Source organism: Motacilla alba, chromosome 3, assembly GCF_015832195.1.
Source record: "Motacilla alba alba isolate MOTALB_02 chromosome 3, Motacilla_alba_V1.0_pri, whole genome shotgun sequence".
Lineage (NCBI taxonomy): Eukaryota > Metazoa > Chordata > Aves > Passeriformes > Motacillidae > Motacilla > Motacilla alba.
Window position 1 is genome coordinate 82703670 of NC_052018.1, and position 20958 is coordinate 82724627.

The 20958-nt window shown below is 52.1% G+C and overlaps 1 long non-coding RNA gene across 5 annotated transcripts in view; it reads right to left on the reverse strand.

The window, feature by feature from the left end:
* Positions 1–20958, reverse strand: part of LOC119699636 — a 42739-nt gene that overhangs the window by 14238 nt on the left and 7543 nt on the right. For all 5 annotated transcript variants that reach the window (XR_005256485.1, XR_005256488.1, XR_005256487.1 and 2 more), the window contains exon 3: positions 3292–3333. This is a non-coding gene — a long non-coding RNA (uncharacterized LOC119699636). The remainder of the gene's footprint in view (positions 1–3291; positions 3334–20958) is intronic.

Here is a 20958-nt window from a genome sequence, read left to right on the forward strand (position 1 = left end):
CCTAGAGAGAGGTGCTGCTGTCCCAGGGCAGCCAGGTGGGAATGGGGCTGCATCCCAATGTGATCTCCTGGCTACGGCCTGCAGCCGTATCTTGGAGATGTGGAGAGGTGGTAGGGAGGGCTCCTCTCTATCCCTACTCCCTGTCCCAGTGCTGGGTGAGGGCACACAAAGCAGAGGGTCCCCAAAACTCCCTGCCCCTAGAAAGGGTTCTCCAGGACACGCTGGCCCTTGGCTCATCTAGCTCCAGTTTCCTGTGGCAGACGACCCTGCACTTTCCCCTCTCTGCCTGACACCCACACAAGCCATCCCCTCAAGTCAACAGGAGGATGGGAAGCCACAACACAAAAAGCACCCTGCAGCTCTGACCAGGCATGTCCCCATCAGACTGCCTCCCTGCTCCTGCTTCCAGCCAGGACAAACCCTTTCTGCAGCAGCAAAATATAGCCAAGCATCTTCCCAGTCCCTCATGGTTGCCCACAGCCCAGCCAGGGCCAGCATCTGCAGGCAGCAGGCATCACATGAGCCACATGTTCCACGGCAAGCTGGCAGGGGCATGGAAGTGCAAACAGGACACAAATTCAGTTCTGATGGAGGGAGCTGCAATGTCTTTCCCACTGAGGTTATTTTTAAACTGTTTATCAAAGGCTCACTGCTCTTGGCAGCAGGGTGGGCTATTTTTGGATGCCTGCTTCACCTCTCCACGGAGATATGCTGGCAAAGGCTTGCCCTTCTGCCTGGCACCCTCAGACCTCCCGTGGTCTCTGAGGTTTGCCCTGCTATGGTCACTGCTGTTTGCTTCCTCACACGTCCAGGGACTTTTTAAGCAGGAGGTCTGAGCTCAGGCACAGCCTCATTATGAATCCTTGTTTGCAAAGCCCCTCATCCTTTCCTGTTGTCAGTGGTGACACCGCTGCTTGGGTATGGGCAAAATACACACTTGCGCCTACTGTTCTCCTTCAGCATTGGTGGAATTTGTCCTGACCTAAGCCTGGCACCCTGGAGCTTTGCATTCAAGTTTGTTTTTTTTTTTTCTGCTATTGGCTTTCCACTTGTTGCTGCCACGTCTCTTTGCCCATCTAGAAGAGCAAGGCCATGTTTCCCTACTCCCTGGAATTGCTGGGACAAGTAATTGGGACAGGGTGATTGAAAACTTAACACTGTCCTCACAGGGCCTCTCCTCTATGGATGGGTGAAGGACATAACAAGTTTCACTGAGGTGCAACATTGGCAAAGGTGGTCTGGTGAGGCAGGGCTCGAAGCAAGTGCAGGGAGGCATCAGGGGTGCGTGGAAGTGCAGTAGCTGGGTGTTGGAATCAGTGAAAGCACAGACTGGAATGGGAATGCAAAGCAAGCCATCAGGCTCTGAGGTTAATAATAGGCTGTCTGAGTCTTGACTGTGTAAAAGAAAATCAGTCCTTAAAAGAAGCTCACTGGCAGAGTGCTTGGCCCTAACAGAATTATCCACAGGAGCCCAAACAAATGACTGGCCTCATTACCGACCCACAGCCTCAAGCATGACTTGAGACACGCTGGGCTCTCATAAAGAAATCAGCACTGTCCACACTGCCCCTGCAGTACCAGAGAAAAGGACTTGGAGGAGTTTCCCAAGACCATCAACAAATTCAGGGATTTCCTTTTGTTAGCAAAGCACAAACCTTCTGCTGAAAGAAGATTTTCTTCATTCAAATATGATTTTGGAGGGCCAAAGGTATGTGCAGGCCAGGAGATTCTCCTCCAGGAACGAGGACAGAAGAAAGCCAGTGCTGGCATGTGCGAGGTTTGTACTCATTTGTGAGATCTGTACTCAAAGAGAACGGATGTGTCCTTTCTTACAGGAAGCGACTGGATGAAAAGGTGAAAACCACTTACTTGGGCTGGTTAGAAAGCTTCAAGCTATACAAGCACACATAATTGTACTCTCCAGCCCTGAGAGTTAATGGACAGACTTCTCTGAAATGAGAGATCGGCTCAGGCTTAGGAGAAAATGAGGTGGAGCCCATTGTGATCTGTGACATCCACCATCCAGTCAGCCCTGTGGCCTCAATGGTCACCATCTCCACGGGCAAGACAGGCAGAGGGGATTGGAATTGCTACCAGACCAACAGCAAAGAGCTCAGGAAAAACATCCTCGGGGTAAAAAATCAAGGGACAAATGCCAAGGGAGAAACACGGATGAGGGAAGGGAGATCCACCTCCACACTGCGGACACAGAACTATATCCAACAGCACCCACCAGTGCTGGACTGGGTGTAAGACTGCTATGCCAGCACAAGGCAGCGTGTCTGGGAAAACAGGCATTCTGATTTCTAAGCAAGTCAGGAATAAAATGGGCAAGGTCACTAAGCAGCTCCTTCAGACACGCACCAGGGGAGGTGACAGCAGCATGTGGCTGGCTGTGGGGGCCAGCACTGTAAGCGTGGCCAGGGCAAGCTGCACAGGGAGCACATGCTCATGGAGTGAGTCCCGCTGGTGCACTGAGGCTGCTGGCACAACATGTATTGCTGGCATGAGGTCTAACTGAGGCAAGTTGCCCCCTGACATCTGTGGGCATGTTGGATGTGAGCAGACATTCCCATGGCGAGTGAAGGTGATGCCATGGGGTACAGTCAGAAAGACATATTCACCATGAGAGGGTGCAAAGAAAAAAATCATACCCTTGACCTTTTCTTCCAGTAATGGGGAGACTCACTGTGAACAGTAGGGTGATTGGGAAGTCTAGGGCAGGGACCATGAGAATCTGAGCCTGCCTGGGTGAGGGATGAGTTCACTGTTCCCAGCCAGAGAACTCAAGAAGACACGGTTTCTGGAAAGGAAATAAATGGAAGGCAAAAATGAAAGAAAAAAAAGTAAGAGTATCCTGAGCTGTTGCTTGTGGCAGCAGCTCTCTGGTCACAGATAGCAACACATAACTTTCCCAAGCCTTTCTGGGAAAGGCTGTGAGAAGAGCAGAGAAAAGAATGGTAAATAATTCTTAACCTGCTGCACCTGTTGTTGTGAACATATGGAATGTGTTATGGAAATTTGTTTACCAAAGGGCGATTTCTTAATTAGCCAATGGTGATGGTGTTTTAATTAAAGGACCAATTAGGTCCAGGAATATCATAACTGTCTATAAAAGCAAGGGGTTTCTTAATAATGATATGATATAACATAATAAAGAGATTGATCAGCCTTCTGTGAATGATGGAGTCTATGCTAATTATCACCCATTCCGGGACACCTGGCAGCGACAGTTGCTGTAATCAGGATTCACAGGTTAATGAAAGCAAAACTCATAGATCCCATTCAAACCTTGAGTCAGAGTCCACTTGGTTGCCTTCTGCCCTGGGTCACCTACAAAGGAAAGATGGAGAAAAATGCATCAGAGGGCTTTGCAGAGTACTATGGCCAAGAGTCTGCCATTTCTGAGGTCCTAACAATACAGGGGTAGATTTCCCTGATCTCAGTGCAAAGAACTCAGGCTGGAAAAGCTGGGGGAAAAGAACTTGGTGTGAGATGGAGAAGAGACAGGAATTGGAAGGAACAGTGGGGAGAGGGACATTGTCCTGGATATCATAGGGGACACTAACAAACACGAATTTAAGCACCCCCTTCACACTACTAATGTCCAGAAGGGTCCTGGCGTGTCCCTTTTAATCCTCCATCCACCATTTGAGTTGACAACATATAGACCCAGCATTTAGGCTAACATCTGACCATGTTTCCGTCACAGAGCTCCTCATCACCAGCCACCACTGTGTTCTGTACAATGTCCGGATGGGTCAGCCACCTACCCCAAAATCTGGGCCAGGCCACCCAGCCCTCTGTGTCACAGCAAGACCCTGATGTGACACAGCGATGGAGGGGAAACTATGACTTAGTCCATGTTGGCAGAGGCCCAGGGGTGCCAGCCCCACCTGGCAGCAGAGCCCTTCTGCTTTGGGCAGTGGGAGCCGGGACAAAGACGCAGTGGTAGGCACAGCAGCTGCTGGGAGCACGCTGCCCCCCCCACGGGGGACACGCTCCCTGCCTGGCACAGAGACCGTCCGCTTCTCCTTTGTGGCGCGAAACAAAGAGCAGAAGGAGGGAAGGAAGTGACTTCTCTGGAAGTGATTGTGGTGGTGGGATGAGCACCCATCTCTTTCCAAACAGACCGAGCAGTGATGCCCGACCCTTCTCTCATCCCCTATTGCCTCCTATTCACTGCTGGCATCGCCTCTTTCTGTGCCCTCCTCCTCTCCTTATGCAACAGGACGAGCGGGATAAAAAGAAGCGAAAAGAAAGCCGGAGCGAGGGAGGGAGGAAGCCGGTGGGGCACAGGCTGGCAGGCAGACAAGGAGCGCGGCAGGGGCGGCTGGGAGCCCGGGACACGCGGCCCCTGCCAGGGCCTTCTGGGCTGCGGGCATGTACGTGCGGTCAGCAACGTGCGCGGCCCTGCCGAGCGCCCGGGCTGGGCTGGGCTGGCAGCCGCCCTGCCCTCGCCCGGGCCGCGGGGGCTCCCTGCACCAGCCCCATCCCCGGCGGGCAGCGGGGCAGCTGCGGGGGACGGGGGCTGCTTGTCCCCGGCCAGCCCCAAGGACGGCGCCCGCCACCGCGCACATCCCCGGCCGCTCCATCCAGGGGCTCGCAAGTTCCCCGGCGGGCAGGTGTGTGGCTCTGTGTCACCGGCCGGCTTGCCAGTTTTGACCTGAGAGGGAGAAATTGTGACCTCCGCTGTCCCAAGGCCACACGCCTCCTCCCGCTGGCCCGTGTGCGATGCCGTGCCGGGGATCACGCTGCTGCTGCTGCTGCTGCTGCTCCCTCCTGCTTGTGTCAGCAGTTTTAGAGCGGTTCCCAGCCTGGAACAGCTCCCACAGAGCACCAAAGCTCCTTCCCTCCGCTCAACCTCCTGCATCCTGGCCACCTCCTGCACCCCTCTCTGTGAGCATCCTGCCCTGCTCCCAATTCTCACCCACCAATTCAGGAGCAAAAGGAAGTTTCACTTGTACCCCCCACTCAAAATTGCCTCCCCAAATCACTCAACATTCATATTTCCCATTCACATGCAATTTCCCCTATATTCATGGGAAGGGAAGGGAAGGGAAGGGAAGGGAAGGGAAGGAAAGGGAAGGGAAGGGAAGGGAAGGGAAGGGAAGGGAAGGGAAGGGAAGGGAAGGGAAGGGAAGGGAAGGGAAGGGAAGGGAAGGGAAGGGAAGGGAAGGGAAGGGAAGGGGACTGACACAGTGGAGCATTTCAGAAGACATGGTTTCTTCGTGTGCACCTCTCTGCATTGTCACGGGCCAACTGGGAGTTAATTCATAGTTTCCTTCTTTTCCTCATCTCCTGAAAATGGATGAGGTTTCCAGATATTTTGGAGACTGTTGGTGGGCTGTACCCATGAGTCAGCAACTGTCAGTAACAGTTCCACACACGTGGGTGACACCGCTGGGGTCGGAAAGTCCCTGGAATATCGCGCACCGGACAACAGGCACGTAGTGACTTGATTAGTCAAACCCACCCTTGGCACAATTAAGAATATACCAACGCCGCAACCAAGGTGTCCCTACGTCCTGGAGAGCACGTAGCACTTCTGCTCCCTGGGGAGGTGGCAACAGTGTAGCTATGCAGGGATTAGAGCCCACAGCAGCTCCTGTGGGTCATTCCAGTCCTGTCAGCTGTGTTTCTCTGCCATTTGCATCTCCATCTGCACACTTTTGGGATATCCAACCCAAACAACCGCTCCACAGAGGGGACGGGTTTCATCAGCTGAGATCCTCTGGGAAAGATATTCATCCTGCAGCTGACAAACCCAAGGGGAAGCAGTAGCATATGGGCTTGGGGGTAGCTGGTGCATTTTCAGGGTACTGAGATGCTCCTGGGCAGCAAGTTACCTCCCTTGCTGGGTGCCACTTGCAGACCAGCCCAGTGGGCATTGTCACGGAGCCCTGGCTCTTTGCCAGGGGAACCACAAAAGACTGTGGGCAAGGAGAGGCAAATGTCATAGGTAAGCAGGAACACCAGCTTCTGAGCTCACATCAATCGTGCTTGTAAATATTTTATTCATTTCCCAGTCACTCACTGTAGAAGGCTACTATCCAGCCTCTGGCTATCAGAGAGCAAAAGCATTTAAGAGCATTAAGTGTAAAAGCAGGCCTGACACATAAAAACTGCTGCGCATAGGCAGCAATTTTCAACTTTGTGTCCTTGCTGTGGCTTTCTAGCCCAGCCCCGAGGCCGTGGCTCTGCCCCTGCCCCTCATCCCTTGCCCTGAAGCATGCCTGACTGCCACCTAGCACGTCATGTACAGAGCAGATTTACAATTCGTACGTCTAGTCACGTCAAAGTAGGGGGTGCCAAATAATAACCCAGGTTTCTTGAAGCAGATGCGTAATTATGTGTCTGTAAAACTGGGAAAAGCTAGATTGGCAATGGACTGCCACTACATTCCCTTCAATGGAGGCAAGTGAGGCAGATCTAATCACATCCTTCATTCACTGCATCCTGCAAACTGCCTTTGCAGTGCTCAGTGAGGAGGAGTGAGCCTTTGATCCAGGTAGCCCAAGCAGAGCAGCTGAGATGGATAGACACGCAAACAAGGTCCAAGCTCCTGGGTCCAAACCACCTCTGGAGAGCTCTCCAAATGTGTGGGATGTTCAGTTCTGTTCTAGTGGAAAGGCATCTTGGCCTGCTGGCCAAGGCATGGCAAGATCTAACATGAGCCTCTTGGACTTCATTCCAGACTACTGGGCACAGGGCTGGGGTGACGTGGCAAGCTCTCTGCCACCAGGAAAGCAAGCAGGTCACTGTGGAAGAGGAAGAAGAGGGGCCAAAAAGTAGCAGGTGGGAAGCTGGGATGAGTTAAAAGCAGGTATGAAAAGTGCAGGAAGTGGTGTGGTCAGATAAGGGAAGGGGCAGAAAGAAGAAGACAAATTAAGGGATAAACTGAAAGGACCAGAAGGGAAGAGGTTGTTCAAAGGGAATTGCAGGGGTTGTTTAAACTGAGAATTATCTGGACCAGAGATTCCCTCCATGGTTGCCCAACCTCTAGGCCTGGATCCCAAATGAGCAACAAATTAACATATGAGAGAATTTAAAACAGATCTTAGAAGGGAAATAAATGAGTGGGAATTACCAGCATTCAGAAAACTGGTGGAGACATCGGGACCCAGAGAGGCAAATACAGAAAAAAGCTGGAAATGCAAATACAGCCAGGTGTATGCACTGAAATCCCTAACACACGGTTGGGGGGGGGGGGGGGGGATAAGCAAAGGAAATGATGAAGCTGAGCTGGCACACGGAGAAACAGCCTGGCCGTACCATGTGCCACCAGTGCTGCTTTAGAGCAGCTTAACTCTGGAGCATCCCATTAGGGAAATGTCACTCTGGAAATAGTCTAGTTGGTGGTGAGATCATTCATTCTTCTCAGCTGGAAACCTGACCCTGTTGCCAAACTTATTTTCTGGGCTAGAAGCTGATGCTCATGTAAAACTTTGGCCCTGAGGCCCAAATAGAGATCCTGAGCTTGTCAGTGCCAGTGCTCAGCACCCCAGCAGTCTGCACAGCCATCTCAGAGGTGTCTCTGGCCACGTTGCAGCTGGGTCAGTGGCTCAGCTGGGGAAGATGAGCACAGCCAGCATGATGTGGTGGCAAGTCACACTCCACACACTGTTACCAGCTCCCAGGCAGCCATGTGCTGGATAAATTTGGGTTGGCATCGAGTACTCATTGCATGATCTTCAAAGAGATTTTACAGAGGCAAAAGCCCGGCAGTAAGTGGCAAGGGTGTAAGAGGGCTCAAATACCTGATTTGCTATTAGGTCCCCTTGCTGCTATTAAAGGGAGTTCATTTCTCCTGGATCTCTGGCAGCAGAGGGATGTTTTTAGAAGCCTTTTCTGGATTCAAGCATCCAGAATGAGTGTGGATATGTCAAACTCTTCCAGTCGTGGCTTTTGTCACGAAGTCATGACTGCCAAACCACCATGTTAGATCTGAGGTTTTGGGCAACTTACGCCGTGCCGCACCAGGGAAGTGAGCCATTGCATTGGCAGGGCACTCCCCCCAGCCCAGCTCTGTGCTACCTGCTGGCCGTGCTGTTTCAGCTGCTTTTCCATAAGCAGCTGGCCTCAATCCAAAGAAAACAGCAGCAGTGGTGCCATGTGGGTGCAAATGTCTGTGGGAAAGCCAGGCCTGCCGCGGGCAAGCAGTCTTCATGGAGCTCAGGGGGAGGCTGGGCACGCTCCAGGCCCTGTGCCTAATATTTGCCGTGACACCCAGATAATATTTGTAGGCGGCTGGCAGGTGGCTCACCTCGCTTTGGCTGGTGCAGTATTTCAGTGTGTGGTGAAGGTGTGAATTATACCCTGTTTCAGGCACTGTGGAGCATTGAGGGATAGCCAGGGGTACAGGCATCTCCCCTGCCTCCAGCTGGGGTTGCAGGCAAACTCCTGCGAAGCCCTCATCTCCCTCCCCTGCCTTCCCTGAAAAAAAGCACTGGCCTGGGGGGACAGGGCAACCCAGGAGCCCCCAGCCACTTCGGTCTCAGGCACACCAGGGAGAACCAAGGGACAACACTCCTAAGGAGGAGCTGAATTTGGAGAGTCAGACGCACATCATTTGGGACGCCGGAGCGAACTGAAATGCCAGGTGTCCGGATGGGAGGGTGGCGAGCGTCCCTGCTCCGGCCGGCAGTGCATAACCATTAGCCCGGGCGCCCACAAAGGCCGCTGCCTGCGGGCAGACGTGATTGCAGGCACAGCCTCTCTCCTGTGCTTGTGGGAACCTGGCGGAAGCCCTCCCGGGTTCCCCTGGTCCCGGCTCAGCTGCGCCGGGAGATTTGCATTGGCAGCAGGGTGGCGGGGAAGCTCGCCCGCCCCTCGCCCGCACGCTGCCAGCGTCCTGCCAGCGCCGGCAGCCTTTCGCCTCTGTGAACTTTTTGTCTCTTGTGTGAAAGGGGAGTGTTTATCAAAGGAATCGTTCAAACAATTTAAATGCATCTTAATTAGAAGTGGGCAAATGGCACAAGGAGCCATACAAGGAGCAACACCTTTAGCTTGGAAGCACACCTTTGCCCAGGCACTCCTCTCTCACCTGCAGACGTCCCTCCCTTCCACCACAGGTCTCTGGGAAGCTCAGCTGGCTAAGTCCCTCGATCCACCCTGGCAGCCTGCAGTGTCCCACAGCCCCACGCTGCCCCCAGCCCAGCTGCATGTTACGATACGCACGGCTGGGTCAGTGCCCCCGCCATCCCCTCTCCCAGCCTCCCACTGCTCTCCCAGCCCCAGGACCCTGCCCCCTTCCTGCCACCCCTCGCTCCTGACCCTGGTGTCACCTATAGCTGCAACAGCTATTCAGCCTATATCCATTACTAAAAGAAGAATCCTCTGTAGAGCAGCAGAAAAGCCCTGGCTGTACAATGTGCGCAGAGTGAAAAGGGAAGGCTGTTAACACCACTTGGAAAGGGGCCTGCATTTGACAACAAACACAGCCAAGTTTCGAGCTCCTCGCTAATTAGTCTATTAGCTGTATGAGCAGAGAAAGCCTCTCACCATCCAGCGCCGCTCCACTCCCGCGCTTCGCCCTGTCCCCTCAGGAATCCAGTGCCCCATCTCCGTTGTCCGGTGCTACGTAGGCATCACACCAGCGACTGGCCACTCGCCTGCGTCGGCTCAGAAGAGACAGCCAGAGATGGCTCCTTGCTGCCGACCTTCTCCAAGGGACAAAAGCTGCCTAAGAGCTGGAGCCAAAGGCCCAGGTGCTGCTGGGATACCAGGCTGTGGAAGAAGAGAGCCCCCTGCAGTAACCCACCGACCTGCACATCTGCCGGATGGACACCCCCAGCCCCATGGCACTGCCAGGAGCCACTGGGAACAGCCCTGTGAAGAAGGTGTTGGGGAGAACCCATGCTCCTGCCAAGCAGCACACCTCCCAGTCACGCTCCTGTGCCTGCAGAGCCATCAGTCCAGGGAAGATGTTGCTTCCTGGGGCATATTCGAGCAGGGAGCAAGCAAAACCACTATTATTTGCCCTGGCACATGAACCCACACACCTCTGCACTCTCAGCCTTTCAGCACCTTTCTGACAACCCAGCCAGCCAGTCCAGCAGAGAAAGGTTCCCAGTGCATCAGCAGCAGCTGGGGAGCATCCATACATCCATCCATCCATCTGTCCATTTGTCCAGGGAATGGGTTAAACTGCCTGTGCCCCACCCTTGAGGCCAGCCTGGGTTTCCAGGCATGGAAGGGAGAGGCTTACAGCTGGGGATCATTACTGGGCAGTCATAAGGAGGGTGGAGGCCTTCCTCCCACACTGATCAGAGGAGCTTTGCAACTGTATGCCCTGGAGCCAAGGGATGAGGTCCAGGGCTTGTTTACCACCTTCTGTGAAGCAGGGGAGTTTTGTCCACAGCAAGGAGAACATGAGCAGATCCCACCATGAAGTGATGTGTTATGTGCTCCCCAGAGCAAGGGGACCCCTTGATGACCACCCAGTCTGCTTCGGTTGACTTCTCCAAATCAGAAGGCCCTGATTTGGCTGGCCTGCCTTGGGGTATTTATCCATCTAATATTCTCCTGACCAGGAGGCAAGAGGGGATATTGTGTTCCCTAACCTTTTACTCCTGCTAACAGAGCCCATTGACAAGTCATGGGAACAGATACACCTCTGCTGCCCGAAAATATGGAGCAGCAAAACATCTGATTCCGTCCTGCCCTGTGCAGAACTTGCAGGAATCAAGGGAAAAGGACAGGCAGCCTTTCTGACTTGAACACAGTGCAAAACCTCCAGACGCTGAGTGCTCTCTACTCAGACTGTCCAAAAGACTTGGAGAAATATAGCAAAATCCTAAGGGATGAACTAATAGTAGAAGAACTAAGCAGCAGCCATTTTGTCGTGGGGATGGCATGTTGCCTGGACATCCACAGATGAATGGAAACCCACATGCCAAGGGATGCCGGAAGCACGGCCTTTTCCTTGGAACGACGGGGAGCTCCACATGAAAAATGGATGACTCAGTCTCCTGAGCACCACAGTCAGACAGGGAGGGGAGGAAGTAGTGGTGCTCCTCCAAGCTCAGCCCCTTTGGAACAAATTTGCCAGATACAAAAATGAGATGTTATGAAATGTTTGGCTGGTGTGGCTGTTTCCCTGCTTCATGCCCTCCAGCAGCAAAGCTGCGCTGGCTGGTAGAAATCAACAGTGTACACACAATCTACTTGGTTTCCAATGAAAGCCAGGAATATCTGGAGGGCCAGTCGTAGCTTCTGAGGGTTGAATGGATGTGTATCTCTTCACCCAGCAAAACTGAACCAACTGCTGGGGAAGTTTCATCTTGGCTAAGCAGGAGAAGGTACTTTCCAAGATCTAATTTGTACAATGCACTGTGACCCCCTTGTCCTCCCTTCCAAGCACAGGGGATTTTGTAATCTCTGCAGGATGGCCTTATCAAATACTATTGAGCAGCAATATAACATCTTGGAAGAAGCTATTCCCCTTGATTTCATCCTGCACGTTACACAAGTGTGATTCAGCCGAGGAGTTTGGAGAAATTATTTATTAATGGGTCATGAGATCACTGACGTCGCTTTTCTGTGAAATCACTGAGAAGCAGAAAACAGATCATTGCCCTCAGGTCCTTGAAAATCATATAAACCTGTGGGGAATGTCTCTGCTGCAGACCTCATCTGCTCTTGACAGATGTTTATACCACAGTGGCCTCTCTCATCTCAGAGCTGTAATCCAGACAACAGTCAGCTCAATCATTGCAAATGTGCCTCCGTTACACTAATGTGTGGTTGGTTGGCTTTTCTGTGTCAGCCAGTTTTAGGGTCTAGTTTTTCCATGTATTTTCCATGCATGAAAAAACTAGACTCTAAAACTGGCTGACACAGAAAAGCCACTGTGAACATGCTCACCCTCTAGCAGCCTCTGTGAACATGCTCACCCTCTAGCAGAGGCACCCACTGCTTGAGCCAGCTTTTACAGAGCATTTGAGTTTGAAGGAGTGGTTTGTGCACTTCAGCACCAGGCTGAACCTGGACAGACAGAAGAGGATTCCTCATGCAGACAGTGGCAACCAGCCTGTGTGAAAAGGAAGGTAGCTCAGGTCTGCTCTGGACAGCCTTTTGCAGAAGTCTGGCATCGCTATGAAGGACTCCAGTGGGTTCACCTTCACACTGAATCCCTGGAGGACGCAGCAGCTTCATTGTGCTCTCCTCCCAGAGGGCTGCTGTGAAGTCTATTGAAGACCGAGCCCCCTTTCTCCTGCTGTCACAAAACCTCATTCAAAGACTGTTGTTTACTCCACATTTGCAGCTTACCTTCCATTAGTGGTTTAACTTCAGTCACCACAAAGGGTAGGCTTCCTCCACCTCCTCTCTAGATCTTCACTTGTTATCTACCCAGCACCAAATGAGAGACTTATTCAAGAAATCTTTCCATCTGATTCTTGTACACAGGAATAATGGAATAAGCCTTTCTGCTAGATTGCAAGTTTAGGAGGCTCCACAGTGCAACTAAACCACTGCATTTCCATGAAGAAGGATAGCAGCCTTCTGTCCTCTGTCAGCTCAAGGGGAGGTTTGTCTGAACAGCAGGTTAAGCTTAGGCTTTCTGGTGTTGTGCCATGTATCCTGCAAGGCTATCCACTTTTGGAAACAGGGAATATAGTGTGGTATCTAGAAAACATGGCAATGTTGCGAGAATCATTGTTATTCCCTTGTCACCCTGCAAAGACCAGGTGCGTTTTACAATGTAATGGAGCAGGATCTAAAACAGGGCACCTGAGACATCATCTAGCTGTATCTCTTGCCAAGGAGAGCACTTCTCTATCCAAGCAGCCCTGACGAGTATTTGTAGCGTCTTGGTTTTGGAAATTCCTCAAGAAGGAGACTGTGTCTTTGGAGTGGAGCATCTCATTGGAGGCCCGTCACCAGTGGTGTCCCCCAAGGTTCAATACTGGGCCCAGTATTGTTCAACTTATCCTTGCATGAAGGAAGGCACAGATGCCTCCTCAGCAAGTTCACTGACAACACAAAGCTGGGAGGAGCAGTCGATACCCCAGAGTGCCGCACAGCCCTTCAGAAGGGCCTTGACAGCTTGGAGAGATGGACAGAGGGGAGCTGTCTGAAATTCAACAAGGGCTAATGCAGGGTCCTGCACCTGGGGAGAAATAACCCCAGGCACCGGTACAGGCTGGGGGCTGACGTGCTGAGGAGCAGCTCTGTGGAGAAGGACTTGAGGGTTCTGGTGGACAACAAACTGTCCATGAGCCAGCAGTGAGCCCTTGTGGCCAAGAAGGCCAATGGAATCCTGGGGTGCATTAGGAAGGGCAGTGCCAGCTGGTCAAGGGAGGTGATCCTGCCCCTCTGCCCAGCCCTCACCAGATCATCACTGGTGAGGTGCACTTGGAGTGCTGTGTCCAGTTCTGGGCTCCTCAGGACAAGAGAGACATGGAGCTCCTGGAGTGGCTCCAGTGGAGGGTAACAAAGATGATTAAGGGATTGGAGCATCTTTCTTACAAGGAAAGGCTGGAGAGCTGGGCCTGCTCAGTCTCAAGAATAGACAACTGAGAGGGGACCTCATCAATGTCTGTAAGTATCTGAAGGGAGGTGCCCAGAGGGTATTTCCAGGCTCTGCTCGGTGGTGCCAAGCAATAGGACAAGATGCAACGGGCAGAAACTGATGCACAGGAAGTTCCACCTGAATATGAGGAAGAGCTTCTTTACTGTGTGGGTGACCCAGCACTGAAACAGACTGCCACAACAGAGAGGTTGTGGAGTGCTCCTCACTGGAGATGTTGAAGAACTGTCTGGACACAATCCTGTGCCATGTGCTTTAGGATGACCTTACTTAAGCAGAGATGTTGGGCCAGGTGACCCACTGTGGTCCCCTCCAACTTAACCCATTCTGTGATTTTGTGATTGTGCAGTCTCCACAAAAAAAGTCTCTGTCTTAAGAGAGCCTGAGTCCTTAAGGAGCTGAAAAGTCTTTCTGGACAGCTAACCTAGTCTAACCTCCTGAAGATAGAGAACAACTTGTTTGGTTTCTTTTTTAGACATTTTTTATGAATCTGAAGGTTGTCACGTTTTCCCTTTCCTCCTCTCATAAGCAGACTAAACAAATTAAGTTCTTTGAAACTTCACTCATAGGTCATGGTTACTAGGCTGCTGATCATCTTTCATGGACTCTGATAAGTGTAAGCTTTTCTTGAACTATATTGCCTAAACTGAATATACTCAGAAAGTATGAGGCTTTCCTAATACTTTAAAAAGTGGGATGATTGCAGCATGCCTGATGCTTGTGGCACTTTTATTTATGTAGCCTAGCAGCCACCTTTGTTTTTCTTCACATCTGTGTGTCATCAAGTCACTCACAGTAATGACACCCATTACCTCAATGATATCCATGTCCCTTTCTGAAGGCCTTGTTGTATATGCATACAGCAAATTATCCTGCAGTGTGTGGCTTGCATTTGCCCTTATTGCAGAATTGCATCCTGTTTATATCCATTTCACCAGTGTCACACCCTGCCTGAACTCCCATCCTGAGCTCCAAAGTGCCTGCAAATCAATGTCAGCAAAAAACTCAACATGAGCCAGCACTGTGCGCTCACAGCCCAGAAGGCCAATAGGATCCTGGGCTGCATCAAAAGCAGAGTGGCCAGCAGGGCAAGGGAGGGGATTCCACCCTGCTGCTCTGCTCTGGTGAGAGCCCACCTGCAGTGCTGCATCCAGCTCTGGGGTCCCCAGCACAAGGAAGAACATGGACCTGTTGGAGCAAATCCAGATGTGGATCATAAAGCTGGTAAGAGGACCAGAGCACCTTCCCAACAAAGACAGGCGGAGGAACTTGGGGCTGTTCAGCTGGGGGAAGAGAAGGCTGCACAGAGACCTTATAGGAGCCTTCCAGTATCTGAAGGGGGCCTACAGGAAACCTGAACAGAGACTCTTCATCAGGAACTGTAGAGATAGGACAGTAAGTAATGGCTACAAACTGAAAGAGACGGAATTTAGGTTAGATATTAGGAAGGGACTCTTTACTGTGAGAGTGGTGAGACACTGGAACGGGTTGCCCAGGGAGGCTGTGGATCCCCCACATCTGACAGTGTTCAAAGCCAGGTTGGGTAAGGCCTTGAGCAACCTGGTCTAGTGGGTGGTGCCTCTGCCCAGAGAGGAAGTGTTGGGACTAGATGAGCTTTAAGCCATTTCAACCCTTAACATTCTGTGATTCTGTGGAATGTAATTCACATCTTTGAAACCAACAACCAGGTTGGTCATGCAAGTAGATCTCATCATTAGAGCCATCTTGCTCATCTCCTCCAACCCTGTTGTAAAAGGAAATTAGGCTGTTGCCAAACCCATGTTGACTCTTACTTCTCACCTTGCTCTCTTGGTCAGCCTTAAAAACAGAGTATCTGTTCCAGGGCCCTTGCTGCTGCTGAAGGCAGCCTGAAAGTTCTGAAGCCCTGTGACTCCATTTCCTTTACTCCTTTTATTCCCAAATCATCTGGAACCTCACCCCTTCTTCTTAAGATAATTACTACCACATTTAAAACCATTCCAGCCAGGATTTCTACAGAGCCAAGTAATCTGAAAGGAAGGGAGACACATCTGAGGTCACTGACAAAAGGATGAGGGAACCAGTGACTCTGCCCCATCTGTGGGGCACGTGGCTCCATCCTCTCTGCCTGGTTAAGGGAGCCTGCAGGTGCAAGTCCAGCACCTCCTGTGGCACAAGGAGTGTACGTGAGCCTGCAGACAGCATCCTGCAGCATCTGGCCTGTTTACATAGCAGGGAGCTTTTGTTAACATCAGGAGGTTAGCCAATGAAGGGAAATTTTACAATTACACCACACAGCTCTGTTGATTCAAAAGGAAGAGTTAACTTCAAAGCTCCACGTAGCCAGGCTCACGTAGTCCAGCCAGCTGCACAATGGGACGTTTCAGTGGAAGACTGGGAGTCTGCTGGATGGATGCAAGACATTCACACAGGGCAGATAGCAGCTCTCGCTAGGCAGCTGGCAAACGGGCAGCTCCCAGGAGCCAGAGAGCGCCCTGGGAAAGGGGCAGGCAGAGCAGGGAACAAAGGCTGCCGAGTGGCTGTGGGTCCGATGCTGATCTGCATCCTCTCCATCAAGCTGGAGCTGGCAGCTGCCTCTGGGCACCCTGGATGAGTGGGCCACTGAGTTCCCAGGCCCCTTGAGGGATGCAACAGCGGTTTCACAAACTGCAGTTCTGCGCATCAGTGAAGGGGCTGCCCCAGCGTTGCCCCCCTGTTCCAGCCACGCTGTTTTCCATTTATTTTCCTCAACAGGATAGGCCCAAGTCTTTGGGGAACCTTTCTGCCTTGTCCCCTTACCTTTAGCCATGAATGAATTTATTCTTTGCCCTGTTCTTGGTCCAGCAGTTTTCCCAGCCGAGCCGTGAGCGAGGCAGGCGGAGGGAAACACTACACCCATCTCTCACTCCCTTCTCCCCTGCCCACCACAGAGCCAGGCAGCCCTGCACACGATCAATTACAGGGGACGGAAATGCCCCGTGCCCAATATCCGGTGGGCCTGAGTGATGACAGCCCACTAATCATTTCCAGAATTTGTGACTGGAATTAAAGGGCTGGGTTTGCCTTCAGTGAGTGTAGGAAGGGCAGCTGGGGGAAGGGACTGGCCCACTTTTAGGTAGGGAAGAGACAAAGCTGGGCAGAATATTGCTGTGCTGCTGCAGTGGTTCAAGCTGAGAGGTGATTAACGAGTTTCTAGGACAGAGACAGATGTCCTCTGGGACATCTCATGATAGTGGGTGGATATAGCTTTGCGGGACACCAGTCTCCCTTCCCACTCATCACACATAACACCTCCACTTCCAACAACTTCATGGTCCCTCACCACTTTCTTAAGGTCTTGGAGGGAGTAGGTGCTGCCTCCACTCTGCCAGCCCTGCCAGGCAATCAGTTCTGCCTGCTGGCCTGCTTTCCCAACAAGTGCCTGCCTGCTCCTTCACTTCTCACCTGCTTGTGTCCGGGAGAAGCTTCCCACACATCTTCTCCAGATCTCTTTTTCCACTGTGCTGCTGGGGAGTGTAAACCGAGATCAGCACCTTGCTTTATCCCATCTGTGAACCTGCCTCACTGAATTTCCTGGTCTTCCCCATATCCCTGGTGCCTGGTGCCAGGGCCGTTGCTTGGCTGCCTGCTCTGGGAGTACTACGTCCTTGGAAGGAGCCATCTTTTATAGTTTTGTGTCTCAGCAGAACCCAGAAGCTCTGCTTGCAGAAGGAATATTTGGTCAAAAATCAGCTCCTGCACTCCAGACACAAGGTACGGCCCCAGTGGTACACAAGGTATGGCCCCCCCCACCACCAGGAGACCAAGGGCTAAAAAAGCCTTTTATTATTACCTGTGTCACCATGAGATCATCACTCCAGAAGAGAAGCAAGATGTGCTTGCTGACTTGGCTTGTTGCCTTGAAGCCCCTCAACCAAAAGCAGCTCCAGGAGGGTCTCTATGATGTTACCCTAAGAACAGACCTGTTTTCTCCTGGAAACAAGGCACTGCCCAAATTTTCTCCCGGAAACAAGGCACTGCCCAAATTTTCTCCCATGCTCCTTTTAGGGGTTTCTCTCATTTTTGTCTGAAGATGTAGGTCTGGTCTACAAGGTATGAAAACCCCGCCCTGGTCTTTCCATTTATCCCCATTCTGGGCCCCAGCAATGAAGCTCCTCTGAAGAGAGGCTGGTGGCAAAGTCCTGTGGAGACAAGCTGGAGAGAGCTATGGAAATGGAAGCCAACAAGAGGGTGGGACGCCTGGAGGGCCGCAAAGAAACTTTTAAGTAATTGTTTCAGAGGAAGAAGAGATTGGGCTGTGGAATGGAAATTATTGAGCTGTCTGCAGCGCCTGTGCAGGACAGGCAGGAGGCCTTGGGACACTCATGGAGCAGGGCAGCCAGCTCCTGCAATAGCAACATCGTATGTAATACCCTCGTGTGCATGCTACACACAGAGCTTTGGCAGCATATATATTTTGGGATGAGCCTCACTGCCTGATTTCCAGATAAGGACTTTACAGACATTACTTGCTCCCAATTTCAAACCACTGCAGACGTAACATTTCCAAGCTTCAGGTGACCACTTTTTCCCAGCTGCTGCAGACAGGCAGGGCTGGGACATCCTTTAGCAGAGATCATCAGAGCAGGAAACCTTCCCTGCGTCGCCTGCTATACGCTGAGTTTGACAACCTTCTGCAGATCCTGCCGGCCCCAGCTGGGCGAGGAGGATGTTTGCAAAGAGCCTGGGATGAAATCACAGTCTAGGAGGTCTCTTATTCCTCCGCACAGCCTCAGAGTCGACCTCAGTGCCCTGCTCAGATCCACTATATGAGTGCTGCTGTTAGATGTGAAATTGCCATCCTGAGTTCAGGGCTTGAGATAGATACAATTAACAGATCTCATGTAGTAACCAAGATAAAGGGGGATGTGTGCAGGATGCCAAGCCAAGCCCTGCCCAGGATCATGCCAACACATATATTTGGGAGAGCAAATGTGTATTAGGAGTGTGAATTAATTATCCAGGCTCATTTATCACCACCTCTCGTTTATCCCAGCTTCTCAGGGAGGCTCGCTTCCTGTCTCAGTGCCAGGCTGCACGTACAGGAGCAGAGCTCTGGCTAAGGCTTGCCTAGGAATCCCAGGCAGCATGCTCCCATCTCCACACCCTGGCTGCTCCCTCCTGAGCCTGGCAGGCAGGGCAGAGCTGTGGGGCAAGCCAGGCAGGAGGGTGGCAGAAGCCCACTTGTGCCTTTCACCTGCTCCCGTGGGCCTTGCTCCTAACTGGTGCCAGCTCCCTGCAGGTGACCATCTGGGATGCAAGTCACTGACTAAGGGGGCCGAGCAGAACTGGGGATGCTGCGGCGCTGGGGCAGTGCGGCAGAGCTTCCAGAAGAGGGATGGTATTTGTGGAGAGCCTGGGCAACAGTGGGGTCTTGGCAGCTGATGTGGAGGAGGGAGGACCCAGATCAGTCCTTCTCAGAGGAAGAGTAAAGCAAGGAGAGACCCCAAAGACCAAGGTACGGCATTACGCGTCAGGCATTGGGAAAGGCCTGCAGTTGCATCCTGAGGCGCAGAGATGCATGGAAACAGGGACATGTTTGCTCTGCTCTGACTGCCAGGGCCACACTGAGGGAAGGTTTCTCCTTCCAAAGCCTTTAGTCTCACTTCAGTACATCCCTGAGCTCACAGCAGAACTGGCTGCCCAATCTAACAGGACTATGCTCCTCCAAAAACAGAGCTGGTGAGGGCTGAGAGAACCCACCCCTACTGCACTGCAGGCTTCCTCCCCCAAGCAGCCCCATCTCCTGGGCCCTCCCTTGGCTCCTGATGGGCTGCACCTCCTGTCACCCCACAGTCTCCTCCTCCACCATTGGCCACCAAGAGCTGAGTCTATGGGTGTTGTTTGCATCAGCCAGTCTAAGGCTGCTCCGGCCAGGGATGATACTGAAGGGCGGCAACAAAGAAAAGTGTACAACTGCCCAAAGATTCCCCCATATGCTTCAAAAGCAAAATCCCTTTGGCTTGTAAGAAGAAGCAGACAAGCTTGTGAGCTTGTTCAGCAGATAGCACCCAGTGTTCACCATCCTAGCACTCCAGCAAGGCACTAGGTCAGTACCAAAACAAGGAGAATGTTGTATGTCCCCAATGCCTAAAAAGCTCCACAGCTTTCTGAAAGCTCTCGTGCTCTGCATGCCCTACAAATTTTTGCAAGCACTGGCCACACTGGGACTGCAGCTTGCAGAAGAAGAGGGCTCAGATCTTAAGAAGAACTTGGACAGTGTGAAAATTTGGGGAGACAAAAGACCAGGCTTGGATGTAAAATTATCGAAGGAAGAGAGAAAGTTTGTAACCAGCTCAGAGGAGGGAGCTTGTGGGAGGACAGAAACTCTGCTCCAAGGGATGTCATGGTGCAAGGTCTGCACAGGCACAGTAATTCCTGTACGCAGTGAGCTCTTGCAACAGCAGCAGGAAGGGGATTCAAACAAGAGTCAGGTGGCCTCTTACTTAGAGGAAGGGAATGGTGTAGGGGACAAACACCAGCCATGAAAGTGGAGAAAGGGGCCACCACCTCCTCTCGTGAAACACTGCTCTGGCCCTCACGTACCAGGGGCTTCTGCAAGAGGAACCAGCAGCATCCCCCAGGGGAAGCGATTTGCTCCAACTGCCCAGCTCAGAAGAATAGAAATGAGAGAGATCCTTGACACTCTGGCTGATAAAATACAGCAGCAGCCCAGGTACTCAACTTGAGAACATGTTCTAAAACACCCTGCTCACCACACATCTCTTGCCCTCCAGTGACATCTGTCTGTACGCAGCACAGCCTCAGCAGGCAACCCTGATGATGTGCAGCACAAGGCACAGAGACAAGCCCAGGGACTGCAGCAAGCTGGTGAGCTGCCCAGTGCAAAAATTCCCTGTAAGAATTTACTGCAAATTTCTTGACTCCTTTGGCATTTCTCCCAAACACACAGCAGGGTACTGATGGGAAGGATGGCTCTTGGGCTCATAGGATGTCTGTCCCAGAGAGCATATGTGCTGTCCTTGCAAATGGCATAGCATGCTGCAAAGGACTCTCTATCAGTCCTGAAGGAGGAACCCAATCTAGCATTAAATCCAGCTGGCTTGAGTGCCAAGAGCAACAAAGCTCTGGTCCCACAGACTTCAATATGAGTCATTTACCCCCAGCATGGAGCCTGGACCATGTCCTTGTGGTGACTAACTATTGGCATTGCTAGCTCAGAGGTGTCTATATATGCTCTATACCTGCCCAGCTGCTGTCCTTTCCTAGACAAAAGTCATCCCTCGCACAAACAGCCCTTGGGCTCTGCCACCAATGCTGTCCTGCACAGTTCCTGCCCTGTGCTGCCTCCCCCTGCCTTGACTGGCAGGCAGCATGGTTGGTGTTGTGGTTGGTGTTGTGGCTGCCTCAGTTGTCCCTTCCCTGGTGCTGCAGCCAGCCATAGG